General features: G+C 33.5%; 1 pseudogene; it reads left to right on the forward strand.

The window, feature by feature from the left end:
* The first annotated feature begins 11594 nt into the window (after positions 1 to 11594).
* LOC105304731 lies at positions 11595 to 11843 on the forward strand (annotated as a pseudogene).
* Positions 11844 to 21840: the final 9997 nt, after the last annotated feature.

Consider the following 21840-nt stretch of genomic DNA (forward strand, 5'->3'; position numbering starts at 1 on the left):
TGTTTGGGAAAATGTAGTGTTCTTCATCTTCTTGAGTGGTTTGCTTGGCACTTGTTATATTTTAACTGATCAGAAGCCAGGGAAAATAATGTGTTACTGAATAATTAATTAGGATAGGCTAGAAGCCCTCACCAATGAAACGTTCCAAATTGATTGCCCAAATAACCCAGGCCCATGACTACCTTTAGATAAGCTGAACTGTGCAAGCTAGAGCTCTCACAGAACATTTTCACACTAATGACATTAACAGATTATTTCACAGTAATTCAACCAAAAGCAGACACTCTATTTGATATGGAATCTTTATACAAGTTGAAATTATTCTGTTATAATACGTCAGCATGCTTTTATCTAGGTCATGTCAGTTACTAACATTTTATACATAATTTTGTTTTCCCTTAAGGAGTTACACTGAAGATTTTAGTCCTATATTAAAATAGACTGTTTATGAGTTTAAAACTTACTTTAGTATAGCAGGTAAAATTCAGTACTTCATCTGGGTTCATTATTCTAAAAATTGACATTATTTGAGGTTCTAGGAACTCAATTCATGACTTATTTTGAAAATGATGCTCATTAAATATATTAATACTACAAAGTAATTGTATGTTTTAGTTAGAATTATTTCAGTTGAAAGTGACAGAAAACAGACAAAATTGGTCTTAGCAAATGGGAATGTGCACTCTTGAGAAAATGAAAAGTTCGGGTATGGCTTTTCAGGAACTCAAGAATATCTCTGGACCTTGGATTCCCTCTTTCCATCACTTGGTTCTACTTCATCTGGGTGGATATCATTGAAAGTAGGTTCTCACGCCGCCAAAAATGAAAAACTATTATGAAGAGATGGAATAGATGCTGGATTCATAAAAATGTTCATTATGTTTAGAAACGGATTTTTTTGTGTGTATTCAGGAGTGATTCCCCTTTAAGGCTACAAATTTGTAGTATGGGAAAGAAGAGACGCCTAAACTTTGAAGCAAGTTTCAGTTGTGTATTTGTTACTTGAAATCAAAGTCCTGACTAAACTAAGCAATTTAGAAATAATCTATAACATCAGTGAAGATTTTAAGAAGCATTAGATAAACAAAATAAAACGAAACTCAGGAAGTATGGTAGCAACAAAGCAAACAAGATTTTAAAAACCACTGTGAAACAAAGATGGAAGAGTTATGGAATTGAGACTAGAGAAACTTGCTTCTCTGTGTCCTTTTAGAAATATTGAGTAGGTGATTTAGACTAAGCAATGCTGGATGATTAAATAATTATTCTCCAAGAAAAAATAAACAGTAAAGTGCTTGTGAATGAAGCTCATCTATGAAAGAGGCTTTAACACAGAGGCACCAATAACTTATGTTGGGAAGAGCCAAAACCAGGGATAACTTGTCAACAGAAAGCTGTGTAGATAATCAAATTTACATTAAACAGTAACCGTAAATGTTTCCTATGACTAACTTGGCAAACATGTGAATATTTTCCACTTCTTATTTGACAGCACCTTTTTGTGATAGAGTGAGGTTATACAAATATTTTTTAAACAATAAACATTTCATTTAGGGTCTTATTTTGTATAATTGGGAAGAGAAGCCTATTCTGTCCATCCTGCCCCTATCCTACCTGCCTCTTTACTATTTGTGTGCGCACAGCTTCCTAATGAGCTTTCACCCCTATCTACCCAAAGTTGTATTGTCTGAAAACTCCCCTCAGAGATAAATACCACATGATTTCACTCATATGAGGAATCTAAGGAACAAAAACAACAAATTAATCAAAAACAGACTCACAAGTATAGAGGACAATCTGGTGAAGGCCAAAGGAGACAGAGGTTGGGGGCTGGGAGAATGGGGTGAAGGGTTAAAGAAGTACAAATTAGTACTTGATAGATGGCCATGGGATGGGGAGCACAGCGGAGGGAATGCAGTCAGCAGTAATGTAATGGCTAGGTGGAAGGCCAGAGGAAAGAAGGAGCAATTAGAAGGACTCTTTTATAAACTATATAAATGTCTAACCAATGTACCGTATACTTGAAACTAATAATAAAATAACATTAAAACGAACAAACAAACAAAAAACTCCTCTCAGGCTGCAGAACTGCTTTGCCTAAACAGACAGAACCAGAAGTTCCTGGTGATTTATGGCACCGGCTGCAGGGGTATAAATACTCCAGCTTCTTTGCCTTCTGGTTGAGACAACCCTACGTGTGTGATCTACACTGTATCCAGAGGACAGTAACTTTGACGTAAATCCAAAGTTACCTTCCGTGGAACCTTGCTTGATATATTCACTTTTGGGGAGCCTTTTGTTTTTCCCTGCCCCACTTCTTTCTATTTATCTACCTTTTTTTCCCCATTGTTTGTGTGCTTGTTTCTTTTTCCACTGAAATTACTTCCTAACGTAACACTTTCATGCAAATCCTCCCCTCCTCTCCGGATTTGCTTTTAGAAAACCAAACTGAGAACTAATGTATCCTGTAAGCTAATAATTTCCTAGCCAGCAGGACAGAGCTAGGATTAAGTGTTATTCATTATTTTTTTTTCTCATGATAGTATTTCTTGGAGGCTTTTTGTCCCTAATAGAGATATTTTCCCTTCATGGCCATTAATCCTGTGATTTTTATTTTGATAAAAGAGCAAGGACTGATTACATAGATGAGGACCTTTTTCTCTGCTTGAGAAGGAGCCTTACTGACTGGAATCACTTATCGTGAAAGCTTCCAGAGCCACAGCCATCATCTTAAAAAGCATGCCAGACTGATAAAAATATGTCTTCCAAATCTATTCTTGTTTAGTGAAAGACTGTCATGGTTTCTATGAATTCAGTTTATAAACTTGAGCTCTAATTCATGCCGTAGAAGTCAATATCTTTCATATGTAAAATAACCAAACAAGAGTATTTGTTGATAAATTAATAGCTTTGGTAAAGATTGTTCAAGAAAAGAATTCCTGGAAATTCTTTTGTAGTATAAAAGGCTCACAGAGGAATAAAACTGATTTTTAAGTATTTTGACAAACATTCTCCTTTTCAATCTCCATTGTTATTCAGTATTTTTAAAACAAAACCATAACCCCAAACAACTACTTACTAGCAAAATATTTGAGTCTGTCACAATTCGATTTGCTCGAGCTGATCTAGACTTGTGATTTCCAGTTTGTCTTTGTTCTCTCACGGCTGCGCATAAGCTATCTAGTCCTGTGTCCTTCTCGGTCTGACTCTCCTTGATATTCTAAAACAGACCTTTGAAACCACTATTCGCCTTATATTTTTTTCTATAGCTAACTTTAGTTTCCTTTTTCTTTTTGCTTAGTACATTTGTTTGTTTATTTATTTTGATGTTATTAAAAAAGATGGTTTACACATTCACTCGCTGAATCTCATGTACGACTTAACCTCGTCATAGCTTACCAGACAAGAAAGGATTTTTTTCTTATTCCTAATAATCAAAAAATTAAAAAACAAAACAAACAAGCAATCGCTCACCAAACAAAAATCACTAGGTCAGTATCTGTACCTGTTGAGGAAAAGTTATAACATTTTTTTATCAGTTGCCTTGTATCTTTGCTCTAACACTCCTTCTCGCCTCACCACCCTCCCCCCGCCCCCATCATGGACCTTTTAATCATAGATGCTGACTACTCCACGTGTAGTCCTTGACCAGCAGCATCTGGAAGTGTCATCAGGAAGCTGATTAGAAATTTCAGAATCTTTGGCTCTCTCCAGACTTACTGAATCAAGATCTGCATTTTAACAATTTCTCCACTAGGTTCATACGAACATTAAAATTTGAGAAGCACAGGTGTAGAGCAGTAGTCCCCAACCTTTTTGGCACCAGGGGCCAGCGCTCCTATGAGAATCTAATGCCTGATGATCTGAGGTGGAGCTGAGGCAGTGATGCTAGCTCTGGAGAGCGGCTGCAAGTACGGATGAAACTTTGCTTGCTTGCCCACCGCTCACCTCCTGCTGTGCGGCCCAGTTCCTGACAGGCCATGGACCGGTACCAGTCCTCGGCCCAGGGGTTGGGGACCCCTGGTGTAGAGGATATGTCGTAGTGTTTATTGTTGAAACCAATTAGCCCTTTTCACTTCTCGTGTGGATAATATGTTACAATTAAAGGAAATAGCATTGGAATTGTATTCTTTTTAAAATGGCATTAGTTTAAGGCATAAATATAGAGATAAAAGATGGTACATGCTAAAAACAATTGTTTGTTACAAATTGTATAAGATCTTTGCTTTACATCATTGAATCATAGAAAACAAAATTATCTTTTAAACCAGAATTTAAAAAAAAAAAGGATTATCATCTTTCAATTGCCTACGTAGTATATTCCACAGAATAATACTGAAAAACAAATATGCTGTGTCACCGGCACAGTTGTCTGACTTACAAAGATCTAAATTATTCAGACTATCCTGACACTTACATTGCAGAATATTTTCTATCCAAGCAAAAATATATGATACCTGTTACCTGGATAGATATATGATACCTGTTACCTGGACCTAAGATTGTGTAAGCTGTTTATTTATAAGGTGAAGTAGCTACTTCTTATATTATTTTATAAAGTAATAAGTCTCTTAAAACAACCATATGTATTCAAATACAAAGATGGCTTTTCCAGGAGAAACGGTTGTCAAATGAAACTTCCAGTTTTTTCTGAATCTTCTTATTAAATAAAAAACTTTATTTGTTTTTATTGTCTAAAATGTTAGAGGCTGTATAGAGGTTGCATACACCATAAGAGATTAGTTCCTATTTTACTGTAAATTTTAATAATTAATTTTGTAAACATTCATAACTTTAATATTTTTAAAAGGACACTATTTACAGTCGAATCACAATAAAATATAAATTATTGATGAAAGTGGATATCACTAATTTTCATTACATTTTAAATGATTTTGAACACATAATGCATGAGGTTTTTTTTCTTAATGTCACGTATTTACAGAGACTCCCTACCTTTAGTGAATTTTTGTTGACCTTGTTGTTCTTATATTTGTTTTACTTGCATTACTTTCACCCTATGGTATTACCACTGTGATATGTTGATAGATTGCCATTATCAGCTATAATTTATTCTATTCTATGCCTTGAAGCTTTGGGCGATCAGAATTATTTTCATATGCTATTTGCTAATATGCCTTCAACAAATATTTGAATGCCTATTATATGAAGAATGTAGTGTAGATTTGATGTTGGAAATGCAATAGTAAATAAAGCATAGTCTCTACCCACAACTAATACTCTAATTGGAGATGAAGGACAAATAAAAATGCAATTGCTATTGGATTCTAGAAGCCTTAGATCATCATAGGCAAATACAGAAGCACATGAGAGGGACACTGAATTTCTATGCATCAGATCAATTTTTTTTTCCTTATTCTCTATAACATGACGTTAGGAACAATTTCTCTTAAAAACTTATATACAGTTCAGACAGATTGTAAATTCATATAACCATTTTGTAAGGTATTTGGCCACAGTATCACAAGTGTTTCAAACTGACAGTTTAAATGATTTATTTTGAACCAGTAGTTCCACATCCAGGAATTTCCTTAAATAACAAATATGTGCACAGAGAGCTATGTGGAAGAATACTCACTCCGATATTGTTTGTGATAATGAGACAGCGCCAAAGCTACATGAGACTATGTCACCTTTGAGATGATGCTCTGGAACATATTTAATGACAATGAAAGATATAAATAATATATTTTTTAAAAAATTAAAAATTAAATGGACAATATCTCATTTTTGAAAGAAAAGGGTATGTATGGGTATAGAAAATGTCAAACTGTGTGTATATTTATTATACATAATATATATTCAGAATGGTTACTCCAGATGGTAATATTGAGAAAAAACTGAAAAATTATCCATATTTATTTCATATATATGCAATATATATATTCTTCCTAACAATATAGACTAATCTTTTTTTGTTTTGATATTTTATAAAAGCCATTTTATTTCATATTCATCCATAGAGTTCCTTATATAATTATTTATACATCTGCTTTCTTATAGAGGCAATATTCACCACATTACACTAACTCTCCTTCTCTTTCCCTCTCTCCTTTCTTCACTTTCGGCACACTTTTTTGGCCTATAACAATAGTCAAATTGCAGAATGGGTCATAGTACCTAGCTCCAAGTGTCCTAACTATTTCTGGAAATTGATTTTTGGAGCTGCCAAAATTTGAAAATATTAACTCATTCTACTTCTGATATAATCAAAATATTCCCATGTCTTAATTGCAATTTTATTTTCTCACATTGTCTTAGCTAGAAAACACCCTTGCTGATTTTATTACAGTTCAATAAAAACCAAGTCTCATAAGTTTCCAGACATCCCAGGGAGCGGTTATTTACTTAAAACCTTCACAGTATTTCTGTGACCTTCTTGCCACACCATCAGTGAAACATTTCTCACTGATATTTTCCTCTGTTTTATGAGAAATGGTTATTACTATTTATCTAGAATTAAAACATAGAGTTTTTTTTCAATATTAATTGGCTGGTCAATGAAAATTGGTCATTCTACTTTCTCAAAACTGAAACACTTATAAATCTCTCTTTATGATTCTCTCATTCTGATCTACTATATCCAAATATTCTCCTTAATTTAAGTAGTAATATGGACTTCGATAACATTAAATCAACAAACATTTAATAATCACCTACTGCGAGATAGCATTATACCAGCAACATTGGGAGAAAAAAAAAACAGATAAATAAGGAGAAAACCCCACTGTATTAGATGAAGCTGTTTATTGCTTTGTCTAGGGTATGGACCTGTTAATATCTCTTCTAGAAGTCTGCCCACCATGGCTATTCCCTCATATGTAGAAACAACCAAACTTACTGGTTTTAAGTCAATTATCCTCAAACTAGATTTCAGGGTGTTCACAGACACCTGACATTTTACTAAAATTATAGACAAAAACAAATGCACATTTTATCTGGTAAAGTAAGTTTTCCTCAGAGTCTCTGAATAGTGGTTCTTAACACAGTAGGAGTATCTAGGGAACTTTTATAAATTATCTATACCAGCAACTCATCCCAGACCAAATAAATGATGATCTCTCTGGGGATTCTCTAAGGGGCCCAGATCCAGAAAAATCTTAAGGGAGACATTTGAGATGATGAAGTCCATGTTAATGGTGAGCCACAATGCACCAGGTACACAAAACCCTTCTAACACAGGGTCTGTCTCTCCAAATAATCCATTCCAAAAGGTTGTAATTGGCAGCAAGATGTGAGTTTCCTCTTCTCACATATGCTAAAATTCATCCTAAAGGAGGAAGATGACTTGGGAAGGTTAGGAGATGGTCTGTGTGTGTGAATTTACATGACCATATGTATTCAACAGCATGATTTCTGTCTCAGATATTAACCTCTCTTCACTCAACAACTTGATTTGTAATGAAATTCTAGAGAGAGAAGGCTGAAGGGCAAGGATGATCCTTCTACTTTGCATCAAATACATACGAGCATCAACTCAATGAGGAGCCCAGAGAATGCAGTGTCCTTTGGGTACTCAGAGAGGCCACAACATCAGGTAGAAAAGATAGCAACATAGGGTACTATATTAGCATTTCTCGGAGGATTGAGTGGCAGCTGCAGCCAGCCGGGGAAGAACCGATTCTCAAGTACTGTTGTAGGCCATGAGCATCAGTGAAAGGGATTAAGGTCAAGAAATGGGAGAAGGCCTCTCATGAGCACATTTGAGACCCTCACTGGGGACATCCAGACATAACTGGAAGAGATTTAGGGGGAAGGGACCGAAGTTCTACCTCAGCAGATAGAAGCTAGAATTATTAAAATCTGAGTTAATAATATGATTCCATTTTAACTCATAACTCATAAAGGTTGGGGAAACTTGGTTATGAATTCATGTTTTGATTTCCTCTAAACAACTTTGTGGCATAGGTAGATTTAGCTTCATTTTTATGGGTAAAAACAAAATGAAATGGAGTTTTGTAGTATTAAATAACTTGACCAAGTTTGTTCAACTACTAAAAATCCAGTTCTGTTTGAGTCTAGTGGTGTAAATCTCATAATACTGTCTCCTCCAAAAATAATTATTGAATATTTCTTATGTATCATATACTTTCATCAACAGAACAAACATACTCAGAAATGCTCTCAGCTTCCTAGCTTCCAGTAAGCATTTAATGAAGTTCTGAAATGATTTTGGTGTGAAGTATGGCAAGTGGAACTAGTGTGAGATTCAGTACAACTAGTGATCTTGAAAAAACTAATAGTGTATATCTAAGATGAAGATTCTATCTGCTATTTCACAAGATTCACCTGGACATTCATTTCAGTATTTTAGTATTCCAATTTCTATGAATGCCAATGTATTCCCAAATAAAATTTGTCCCATCTCTGTGTACAGCTTAACTTTGGGGAGAAATCTTGTGACATAGAGGTTGGAGTTATGTCAGAGACCATCTTATTTAATTTTGCCATATTGTTTTCTGGTTTATTCTAGAATATTATGCTCTTTTTAACAATTTGTGGTATTTACTAAGTCACACTTTATACAATGAAGAACAGTATGAAAATATAGAAATCGCAGACTTACTTTTTTTGATTCAACTAAACCTCTTCATATTTCTGAAAGCAACTGTTAGACAAAAAATGAAACTATGTAAAATCAAGAAACTACTGCAAATATAAACATATTCTAAGACTACATTGCTATCGATTGCCAAAAAGACAATTAGAAAATATTTTAATTAGGAGTGTACTTAGATTTCTACTGACACTGGAATAATTAATTTCCCATTCACTAAAATTCTTTGTCAGTATTATAATTATTTGTGGCTTTTGGTTAATAGTATTAGAAACTACAAAACTGTATTTGTGTGGTGTGCATTTTTTTATAAAACAGAATCAGTTATAATTTTTATATGTGGTGTTTGTTGTCAAAGAAAAGTGTCTTTCTTGTTCCAAGGAATAATTATTGGTCACAAAAGAACTATAAATGGAAATTTAATTTATTAATTTGCCTGTGGTTCTTCCCTGCTGAAGACATTATCCTTATTCTGTCTCACGTATAAATGAATTTTAAGGATGAGATGACTTAGAAATGAATAGCGTTATCCCAGGAGAGTTTTTGTTATGCTCTATCCTTATCATTATCATTATAATGATGACTGAACATTATATCCCATATCTTTATAATCTCTATACTAAATATAGAAATAGTCTTTGAAACCAGGTAGAATGGAACATTTGAGAAAAACTGCATAGTGTTTAAAATATGTTGAGACGTCAATCATTGCTTTATCATTTGCTGGTAGTGTGGTCCTAAACAAGTTGCTTAACTTCTCTGAATCTCAGTTTCTTATTTGTAAAATAATGATGACAATAATACATGGGACTGCTCTGAGGACTAAATAAGATGATGTATATAATATGAACAAAGGAATCTGGGCCATAGTGTGGATAGTAAATTGTATTATTGGTTTACATTTTTCACCCCTCCTTTTGTCATGTGACATTTCAGTCTCACCTACTAAAGAGTTAATGTTTATTTTCCTGATGCTTGACTTTGACCAAGAGAATAAGGAGGAGGTAAGTGTTCTGAGTCTTAGCATAAGCCTTGAAGTCTCATATGTTCTGCTTGTGCCCTTGTGCCTCTGCTAACACAATGAGTAGAATGTTATCTAGTTAGGCCATTGCTCTAACGGAGATTGAGACAAATGGAGCAGTCACTCAAGCCAACTCTATGAGAAATATGCCCCCCTCAGCTGCCACAGCCTGAAACAGAAATGCCGAGCTAAACCTATCCCCACATCAGCCAAATTCCAGGCAACCCACAGACACTTGAGCGATAATATTTTTGTGCTTTAAGCCACTGATTTTAGAGGTTGTTATGCAACAAAAATTGACTGACATAATGTATGGTCAATAAAGATTAGCTATAGCTGTGATTATTTTCTGTCATTTGAAATAGAAGCCCAATAAAAATAAATAAAGCAAAGCAGTGTGATAATCGATAAGGTACAGAACTCTGTTTTCTAAACCTGAGGTTGTTCTTAAGAAATGCTGTTTTATCTACTCCTGTGTGTTTTCTGAAAGCCCTGTTGGCAGACAGCAGCTTCTTCAGGAAAAGGAAATGCAAATGCCCGGGAGATTTTGTGTAATCTGCCACTTCTCCAAGGAAAAAAGGAATCCTGTAATAAACAATCTTGTGATCGTGAATATATAAATGTAATTACGATGTTACAAACATCTCACACGTGCAAACCGCAAACATGTATCTCCCTCCTACACATTCTTCCACAAATATTTTGCTGCATCTCATGGATGGAATTGCAGCATTTCTTCTGGAAGCCTCAATCTGTGGCTCTCAGCAGAAGCCAAGGCAGAAATAGCCCTCCGAGCTGTGTCAGAGGATGGGGTCAGGAGACAGAGGTTTTTACAAGAAATTAAAGGGCAGAGCAGGGAGAAAAATTGAAGGCAAAAGTACTTAACTATCCGAACTTTTAACTGCTCACAAATTTGAAACATTTAAAAGCATATAAAAATAGAATGTCCTTCAGCTGAATGCATTGTACAAGTTGGATTCCTCCTTTCCAGGGTGCATATTGCATAGCTATTGAGCATGTAAACAGGAATAGTTTGTGAGTTTCGGGGTAAGATTGCATGATTAAATCTGGCTCAAAATACAAATAAAAGATGTACTGTAATCCTACAGTGATCTGACTAGGTACTCTAAAAAATGGGGAACAATTTTGTAATAAGGGATGAAATAATAATAATAATAATTAATAATAATAACAGTTTTAAAAGCTGTCTACCATTAAGTTAAATTGTGAATTCTGGAGGGAAATTGCAGTTTGTTTCTATATATTGCTTTGCCCTTCAGCTCAGCTGTTGGCTCTGCATTAATATTCAGGCAGCATCAGTGCCAGTCCTGGTGATTCACTGAGGTATTATGAATATGTAAAGGAGCAAGAGCTTTTTATGTTGATGGTTTGTCTTTCTTAGATGTCTGAAGGAATAATTGGAGCCAATCAGCTACTGATAACTTGTATATAGATAACTATTGCTCTGGAATCTAAAACCACTTAATAATTATTCTCATACCAAAAGGTTGATTTCAATCAGTCTCTTAAAAACAGTACTCCCAGTATTCTCTTAAATTGACTTACTTAGAGGTTAAAGTGTCAGATTATTTTAACTTTTTAGATTATAGTGACAGCATTTTGGAGTAAATAGTACACAAAAGAAGAATTTGTATTAGTCTCTGACTTTTTATTTTTCCCTGGATCTTTATTCGTTTTCCCTGGATATTTCAAAGTCAGGATGCAGAAGTTGGAGTGCTCCAAGTACATGAATTCTAGAGCTTCTGAAGTGTGGAGATAGAATCGACAGAACGATGTTGTAGAGAGAAAAAATGATTTTTCATATTTGACAGTAAGTGTTTGATTTTAAAATTGCATTAATATTATCTTAATGATATATATTAAGGAAAAAGAATAAACATTAACATTTCTGTATAATTAATTTTAACACAGACAAACAAGAATAACCTTATCAAGAAAAATAACACTAGGGACCTGAGCCCTCTGCCAGCAACCATGGTCTGCCAGATCCTCCATCAGAACAAGAAGCATCCAAGCTTGAGCCCCCTTTTTATATTTATTGGAACCAGAAGTACTAGAGTAATGCTGTGTATCTTGCATCTGGCATCGTTCAATCCAGCTGTCTGTTGGGACAGAAAGAATAACCCAGAACCCTGGAACAAACTGGGTCCCAATGAGCAATACCAGTTCTATTTAGTAAATGTAGATTACAACAAACTGAAGAAAGTCCAGACTTCTAAATGAAATGTTTCACTATAAAGCTGCTTAGAATAAAGGTCTTTCAGAAACCATCTGCGCAATTATCCACTTAACCAGGAAGTATTTCTTCTCCAAATGCACAAAATCATGTTGGTGTATTGCATTGGGGTTTACACTGATTAATAAATATCTGAAACTTGCAAAAAAGGAAAAAAGAAAAAAGACACTATAAATAAACTAGGTATATTTTAATATAAATTTTGGTGGCTCATATTACATCTTGAGGGATTTTGTGATGCGTTTTAATAATTTCAATTTAGTTTTCAATCAGTGCGACACAGTTAAAAGAGCTGCAATAAGATAGATATTATTTCTATTATTGCGTCCTATTCCTGACAAAAACATTTGTGGTCATTTACTTTTGACGTTCTAGCACTGTCTTATTTATATGAAGAGATAACCTTTAAATTGCCAGAATTTGCTGAATGTAAATAGAGAACTACTTTATTACTGTGCGAAATAACCAGCATTCTGCTAACATTTAGTACTTAGATTTAATTGAGGAAGCATTTCAGCTACAGCAAATAGTTTAAAAATAATATCGTATAGTTAGGTGATTCCTCTATAGCTAAAAAAAGGAGTCATCTGTTCTTTATTAAAGAACAAGTACTAAGTAGTTCAGGCTAGGCTATGTTCTGTTTTTGTTGTTATTGCTTGGCTGCTTAGTTTGTTTGTTTTTCAATCTCTGTTTGAAAAAACAAAGGTTTACTTCTCACACATGCTATATGTACCACTCGGGTTGTTAGGTGTGCTGTGTTAATCGTAGATATTTAGAGACCTGGACTGATGAGGGGCTCCAAGTTCACAAATGCTCCCCTACTTGTAATGTCAGAGGAGGAGCAGTACTGGAGGGCCTTGCGCCAGCAATTAAATGTTCAAGCCTGACATGACACATGTCACTTCTACCTATGAATCATTGACTGAAATAGTCACATGACCACACTTAACTTCAATGGTTGGAGAAGGAAACAATAATCTCCTGTGCCTCAAAGAAAAGGAGAAAAGGAATATTTATGCACATTAATAATTTCAGCCCCATGACAGCATTCATGCATTCTCAATAGAAAGGCCAAGCCATTTACCAAAGTCATATTTCAAATTGAAAATATAAAAAAAATCCTGTAAGACTCCCAAGAATATTCAATAATTGGTAAAAGCTGAGACATATTAAAACCATTCCAGAAAAAAATGTGTGTATCTGTATTTTATTATTATTTAATGCCCTGTGGCTGACTTAAAACATATATGTAAAATATACAAATATTAAATATATATGTATTCTATATTTGGAGCTGGAGTGAGTTGGAGCTAGACATACAGGTACTCAGCAGGAAAATCTATTGCAAAGGAGACCTAAAATGTCAATGAAAATGTAAAGAATTAGAGAAAATGTATTTTTTGGAAGTCCTCTTTGGAAATCTACTGACTACAATTACCAGGTATATTTTATTTTGGCAAGCCACTTAGGGTGAGACTGCTATAAAGGGATAGTCTTCTTTTTCTTTCATTCTCCTTTATTTAACATCCTTATTTTTTCCAATTGCATTGAGGAATGATTGACAAAAATTGTACATATTTAAGGTGTACAATGTGATACACTGCAAAATGATTACCACAATAAAGCTAATTAACATATCTATCACCTCATGTAGTTACCATTTTTTTCTCTAGTGAAAACGCTTAAGACCTACTCTCTTATCATATTTCAAGTATCCAATATATTATTAATTATAATCACTTTGCTGTACATTAGGTCTCCAGAACTTATTCAACTTACAACTGAAAGTTTGTATCTTTGATCAATATATCCCATTTTCTCCAACTTCTCAGTCTCTGGTAACCACTATTTGTCTGTTACTATGAGTTCAACATCTTTTTGTTTTGATTCCACATATAAGTGAGGTGATGTCATGATGTCATGCAGCATTTATCTTTCAGTGTCTGACTTATTTCCTTTAGCATAATGTTCACAAGTTCATTCACATTGTCGCAAATGGCAGAATTTCCTTCTTTTTAAAGGCTGAATAATATTCTATTATACATGTCACGTTTTCTGGCAGAATTTCCTTCTTTTTAAAGGCTGAATAATATTCTATTATACATGTCACGTTTTCTTTTATTATTCATCTGTTGACTGACTCTTAGGTTGTTTCCATATTTTGGCTAATGTGAATAAGTGCTGCAAAAAACAAAAAACATGGGGTTGCAGATATCTCCTGGAGATAGCGATTTCATTTCTTTCAGATATATACCCAGAAGTGAGATTTCTGGACCATATGGTAGTTCTATTTCTAATAATTTGAGGAACTTCCATGTTGTTTTCCATAATGGCTGTACCAATTTACATTCTCACAATAGTATACAAATATTCCTTTTTCTCCATATCCTATAAGGGACTTTTAAAAGTAACAATAGAGGAGCATTAGGATTTTTTACTAAGAGGGTAAAACCAATGAATGATGATCTGACTGATGTCAGTGAGTGGGGTATAGTAATTTAGAGGCAGGGTTTTTTGGCAATCAGATTTGTCCTCCTACTCACCCTTGCACACAACAATCAACTGGAAACTGAATAAAATAAAAATAAAAACTGAACAAATATTAAAGGTGTACTGGTTTAAATAAGCCAAGCTGTGAGGGTTGTGGCAGAGACATATACTATATACTGCCCACTAATCTCCAGAATATGACTTCACTGATTAGACTCTAGATGACAGCTACCTACGCCCTCACCACTCCATTCAGTGCCTCCTATCAAATATCATGCAGCAGTATCATTGTTAAGTCAATGATATTGTGAATTAATGCATTAGGTCATTACAAGAAAATATATATAAAAAGAAAAAAACAGTTAATATAAATTAGCTCACTTTCTCTGCATTTTATCACCTTATTTTCCATTTCTTAGGAACTGAATTCCTAATTGTACTTTTAAAAAATTGAATGGTGATCATAATTTGCTGAAAAATAATTCAGCATAGACAGTTTATGCATTCTAACCAGGAATCCCCACTCCAGGGACAGTCGGATATCATTTTTTCAAAGAGGACACGCTCCCCTCCAGAGGCAGTGATTACAAACACATTAGCTATCTCTGTCATTGATCATATCCAGATGTTTTGCTAATCACCATACTTCATGTCAGAAATGGGTTTTCATTGGTTAAATAAGTAGCTGGCAATTAATTAGCATGGTACCTGTTAAAAATGGATTGTAATTAGTGAAATGAAAAGCTTTCAACTTACATAAATTGGCTCAAATAGTATAAAGACACTCCCTATCCTCGAATACACAGGACATAAAAATCCAGAAAGGTTTGTAGCTTCTGCCCTTAGGGATGGTGCCAAAGACTTGGTCTATAAACTATCCTGTATCCTGCCTTTGAATTAGAAGGATGCTGGTTGTCTAATGCTGACCAAAATAGTAACTGAGTCCTACTTCTGGGATGTTGTCCATTGCTGAGTCAATATTTCTTGTATGGGGTCAGCCAAAGCTCTTAAGATGACAGACAGCTGAGACTTCATCAAGCTTACAGAATATGAACCATGTCTGCCTCTTTGCTAATAAATGTTTCTATTATGACAGAGCTTATTCTGAGACTTGATTTCATAATAACCTAGTTACAATGTTTAAGGGAAGTAGCTGACCCTTATTCATATAAAATATTTTGTTGGCTACTGCTTATTAAAAGCAAACAAACAAAAAAGCCCTAAGAGTTTTGCCTGTTCAAATTTATTTAGGGTCATCACCAAAAGAATTAAATATTAAGTAATGGTAGCTCCAATTTTACTACTCCACATTAGTAGATCCCATCTACTAGAGAGATCTTTTAAAAATGTGTTATTGTAGTACAATTTACATTGACTAAATAACTTTTATAATTGCTAATCACCGTTTTCATCTTGACTTGAGCGTCCATGAAAAATCAAAGTAAATGAGCAAGTTATATCAGATAATGGCATTATTTTAGATGATGAGATCATATACTTTTTCGTTTTTATTATAAAAACCAAATTTATTTTCTGAAAGATTATTTTACCTGCAAGAAGTCATTGATGTAGGGTGTATAATGTTACTTAAATAACAACTGAATAAAGTTTGTAAATAATAATTAAAATGGCAAATTTCTAGATAGCTGTAGAAAATGTTAAGAAGTAACATTCTCCAATGTACCAAATTTAAAAAACAAGAGACAGAACTGAAACTTTGTGCCCGTTGATTAATAACTCCCCATTTTCCCCTCCCCGCAGTCTCTGGTAACCATCATTCTAGTCTTAGATGTTATGAATTTGACTATTTTAGATACAGTACCTCATATAAGTAAGCGGAACCATGGAGTACTTGTCTTTCTGTGTCTGGCTTATTTCACTTAACACCTATAGTTAACATTAATGTATTGTACATTTAAAATCTGTTAAGAGGATTTTTTAAAAAGCAAGAGACAAAAACTAATTATTTGCTCAAAACTATTGCCCAATTAAACCAAGGATCGACCTAAGAAGTCATTGTCTGAAGAAGTTAATGTTTTCCCAAAGAACCCATGCATCTTTTGTGTGGCAGGCATGGTGTTACACACAGGGGATACTATAATGAAAAAAACTGGGTTCTGCTCTTAAAAAATTCCAGACATCCAGAAATAACTGTGAATCACTGTATAATATGGTCAAAACTATATTGGAGACATTACTATTTAGAACAAGCTTCCAGTTTGGGTTTTGATATTTATTAACTGGGAAGCTAATGGTAAAGCATTTAAGCTCACTGAGATTCAGTTTCTTCATTTCTAAAAATGAGATAATAATGCCTGTCTCACAGAGTTCTCATGTTGTCATGAGGATTAAATACACCAATGTTTTAAAAATGCTTACGTGAATGCCTGGTATACTTTATAACAGACAACCTCTTAAGCACTGGATTGAGCAACTGTCCTCAATACCTCCATAAAACATACTGACAGATGCTCTTGGCACCCTGAATGCTCACAGCTACGAAGCTATGCTCCACTACACACTTGAATGTCCGTTCCCATCAATGGAGTTATTTACTTATCAAAGAGTCACTTATGCTTTATCCCCTCAAATTTGTTGTGCCATTTTTACTTGTTTTAACCGTATAATTTAATTCAATATGAACAAAAGAGACAAAAAATTTAAGTGCTGAAATAGATTTTTGTCTATAAAGAACTAAGTCGAATTCTTTTGCTAGCACTTGATAAATGTGAGCTGCTAAAGTATGTGGAAGAGACACTTGTAAATAATGGGAAAAATCATAATCTAGAATTTTTTTACATAAATTGCTTCTTAAGTGTCTTTGAGTTTCCACTTTATTAATAAAAAAGAAAACTAAAACTAGAATGTGTAGATGCATGTGACTGGAAAATTCATTTGCAAAATCAAACTCAAAGAAACTGTCTTGGCACTATATCAAAAAAGTGGGAAATGAAAGAACATTAATTTTAAGGTAAAATGAGTTGTGAATCAAAATATATTTATATTTAAGTTAAATGAGCATTTTAAAGTATACATTCATATATGCACATACATACACGTATACATATGTATATAGTTATTATGTTATTTCCTCTATATTAGACTTTTTTGAATAGCTGACCAGTCACCCATCTCTGGTTGCTTCAGAGAAGAGTGTTTCTAATGTTGGCCAAAAAAAAAAAAAATCAATGGTGGATATGAGTGTATGAAAGCTGGTTTTGTCCAGATTGAACGTTAGGGAATTGTTGTTCTTAATCTGACAAATGTAAAGACAGTACATATTTGTATTATGAGCATTTACTTAAAAACACACCTATCAGTTAGCTTAGCCAGAATATTAATTGAATGCTTAAACAAAAAAAAAAAATGGCTTTCTTCACTAAGAAATCATTGGGATTTTTTTTATAAGATGCTAGGATTATTTATGTTTGTCAATTCTAGTTAGAGTTCTTTGGCATTATAAGATGCTAGGATTGTTTGTTTGTTAATTCTACTTAGAGTTCTTTGGTTAATAAATATAATTTAGAAAATTTCTTCCTGTAGAGTCTTTGTAGGGTTCTGTTTTGTGTTATCTATATCTATTTTATTAAAGTAAAAATTTTTTGGAGATAGGGACAATGCCTCAGCATTTTTGTGCTCATCACATTATGTGACACAGGAGTTGAGTAAAAATATGAGATCAGTACCTTTTTCAAAGAACAAATGAATATCTGGAAATGACTGCTTCCCAGCTACTAAAATAGAGTGACTTTTAAATTTTATTTACAGACTACTTGAAAAAATAAATCATGTTATTTATATCTAAACCTAGAAGAGACATAAGTCTCATAGAATGTGGCTAAACTCTTTGAATAATGCATGATTACTTTGCTTCATAGACTAATATGTCAATGAATTGATCCCACTCTGCAGAAATGTTACTTAAGATTTTTTTCCATATTTCTCTTCAAATTTTCACGAATAAAAATGTATTAGGGAGCACATTTACTAGCAGATGCTGCATAAATCCTTATTCATAAATATTTAGATCTTCATTTGATGAGAAAAATATAAGATTACAGTATATGTCACAGTCTTTCCACCTAAGTGTATAACCATGTTCTTGAATTATTCCTATTGCAGACGTAATGTCTTTACAAGTATTTTATTATAGCAATGCATTTCCCCATGGAAGAATGTTTATAAATATATGAATCAAGGTGATGCATTCTGCTGGTATTATTTTCTTGTCTTCTTCCTGGATTTGCTTTCATGACTTCAAAATATTTAGAATAAAATGAGCCAACAGGAATTGCTATTTTAAAGTAGACAAAGGATTCAGTTATTCTGCCAACTATTATATGAATGTGTTTTTTGTTACTGTTCTTAAAACTAGAGAAATGCATACTGGCAACAAATTATTATTCTAAATGATTAGCCTCTCTCCCTGATAATCTAAAATTAAAACTCTTTTGTTATAAATTCTTCAGATTATGGTAACCTAGAAAAATTTTGCACCCTAAATTAAACATGTCAGTTTAATCATGTGTCTGTTTTTCTGACATATGTATAAAAATAATTTTTACTGTTATCACTTCAGAGTAATTTTGATCAATTTAGATGAATAAGACAATCTAAAGTTCTAAAAAAGTTGCAAGCAATTTGGAAATCTTTGGTCCTTATGTTTTTCTTTTAACCTTTGAATTGGATGAGATTTTCGTCCTTGATTTTGTTTCTTTTATCCAAGGTTTCAATGGTTCTATTTTTTTAATCACTTTGCTCTGACATAATAATAGTATGCCAGGTCCTCATCATTCAATAACATATTCTATCCTCATCTCTGTTGATGCATGACTGAATGGTGAAATAATGGAATACTCTCAAGTTGTTGGAATTGACAAAATGACCTAGCAACTAATTGATGGATCTCAGAAGCCCATACCTTTTTCTCTTTTTGAGTCTTTTGCAGATGACTGAACACATCTAATCAAGTTTCTCTGCCTTGAAACTTCAGTTTCTACAGGTCCATGAGGGCGGGAGCTTAATCTGTTTTGTTCACAACTGTAGACCCAGAGCTCAGTCAGTATCTAGTATATAGTAAGCACTCCATGAATACGACTGAAGAAATGGATGAAACGAATTGTAGTAATTAGTTACTTCAATTAGAGAATCAATGGGTTAATGCTTACATTTCATAGCTAGATTTCAAAACCATCTTGAAAGTGTTTATCTGTCATAATGATTAGACTCAAAGGATTTGGAGTTAGAAATAGCAGGCTATGTGATCTCATGAGTTATTTAGCTTGTTGATTTTTTTTCTCATTTTAAAGGAAAATAATGTTGTGAAGATTAAATAGGACAATATATATTCAATGATTATGTCTGTCACATTGTAATCACTCAATACATAGTAGCTATTTTTATTATGGACGGGAATTTAATTTGCATGAGAATTCACTCTCAGAAACTAGTATTAGAACAGGGCATTTAGGAACTTCATCAGTTAAAAATCTTAGAAATTAAAGAGCAAAGCATTTGATAAGGATTATAAAGGGGCTTGGAAATGGGAGAAAAGAAAATACAGGTGCTAACAGCCATTTTTAGTTTTTAAAAAGCATCTAATACTACTACTATGTCAAAGTTAGTTTCTTGGAACACAGTACTGCTAGGATTTCTGAAGGTAAAATATCTGACATTCAAATGTTTACTTTTAATTCTAATATTCACATTATTTTAATCAAGAAAATTCTTATGGTGATTTTATACATACCAATGAAGAAGATAACTTAGGCAACTATCATAAACAGAAAAAGTAAATTGACTTATTTTGCTTTAAAATAATACACTGAATAATGTGTTAAATGCTAGCATCAGAAGGGTTTGAATTATTTAATGCTGTCCAATAGAACTTTCTGTGACAATGGAAATGATCTATATCTGAGCTGTCCTGTCCAAAACAGTAGCCACAAGCCACATAAGGCTATTGAGCACTGAAAATGTAGCTAGTGCTAAAGATAAACTGATTTTTAAATTAAGGTTAATGTAAATGAGCCATAGTAGCTGATGCCTACCGTATTGGACAGCATTGATCTAGATATATGCCACAATATTCACTTTCCCCTTCTTTGGCAAAAATATAAACACTGGATCACGTTTTGTCAATTACAGAGTTCACATATTCAGAAGCTGTTAAACCTAAAGTAAAATGTATTATGTATATTTTTGCTACATAGTCTAAGATCTTTGTGTTCCTTAGGCCTTTTTGTTTCATTTAAGTAAAAGTTGTTAACTGAGCAAATGAATATGCACTAGAACAAAATTATATAGAATTTGATATTTAGTTTTAATTTCTATAAAGATTAGAATAGTGAGAAAAGTGTTATTCATAACTGAAGATTTTTTTCCAAAGGCAAAACACTTCTCCCTTAATTTGCCTATATCTTTCTTCACTTCCATTATTCTCCCTGTTCTAAGGAAATAGATCATTTTATTTAGGTGCAGAATGACAAACTAAATTTACAGTGTCAATAATTATTCATTTGCTTTTTGTTAATGCCACTAGGATTTAACTTATTACTGTGCTGTCTTTATTATTTAATTATTTAACACATAAAATACACTGTCATTGTTTTCATATGTTCTCTTTTTAATCTCAGTTCTCTATCCTTATTTTCACCCTAAGATTTTATCTTCTATAGCAGAAAATTAACTTTTTAAAAGACTATTTTAAAAACATATCGAATTTGTTTTGTTTGCTGTTCTCTGTTTTATATCACATTATGAGTGAAATCACATGGTTCTTGTCCTTTTCTGTCTAAACTACTTCAATTAGCATAATCCATCCATGTACAACAGTATGGTGGTTACCAGAGGGACAAGGGGGAGTTTGAAGAGAGTAGAGGGAGTCAAATATATGGTGACAGAAGGAGAACTACACTTTGGGTGGTGAGCACACAAAGCAGCATACAGATGATATATTATAGAACTGTACACTTGAAACCTATACAGTGTTACTAACCAATGTCTCCCAATAAATTTAATAAAATAAAATAAACAAGTTGAATCCTAGAATGTCCACAGATCTAAAATAAGGTTACTTAAATTCGTATGTGGATGCATGGGTCCTGAATATAATGGGGGTAAGAATATTCCAATATTCCTAATTCTTTTACCTCAGTCTGAAAACACTCCTGCAGTTCTTGAGCATGGATAACAAAGGGGTTTCAAACTATTTCCAGGCTAATGAGAGCAGTCAAATATGTATGAAATATTAAAGTAGCTCTAATAGAACCATTTTGGTTTGCAGGTTCTTACCAATTCCAGGTTACATAAATCTTACTTAGGATCATTATTATGCCACTTGATTGTGTTTTGTCTACCTTTCTCTACCTGTATATTATTTATGGTCTTAAAATGATGGTGACCATGAAGGCTGGGAGTATGCAAAAGGATACAGTAACTGTCTTGAATAGCTAAGACCCATAACATACGGTGTCCAATCAACTAAGAAGGGAG

Source organism: Pteropus vampyrus, unplaced genomic scaffold (genome assembly GCF_000151845.1).
Source record: "Pteropus vampyrus isolate Shadow unplaced genomic scaffold, Pvam_2.0 Scaffold351, whole genome shotgun sequence".
NCBI classification, from domain to species: domain Eukaryota; kingdom Metazoa; phylum Chordata; class Mammalia; order Chiroptera; family Pteropodidae; genus Pteropus; species Pteropus vampyrus.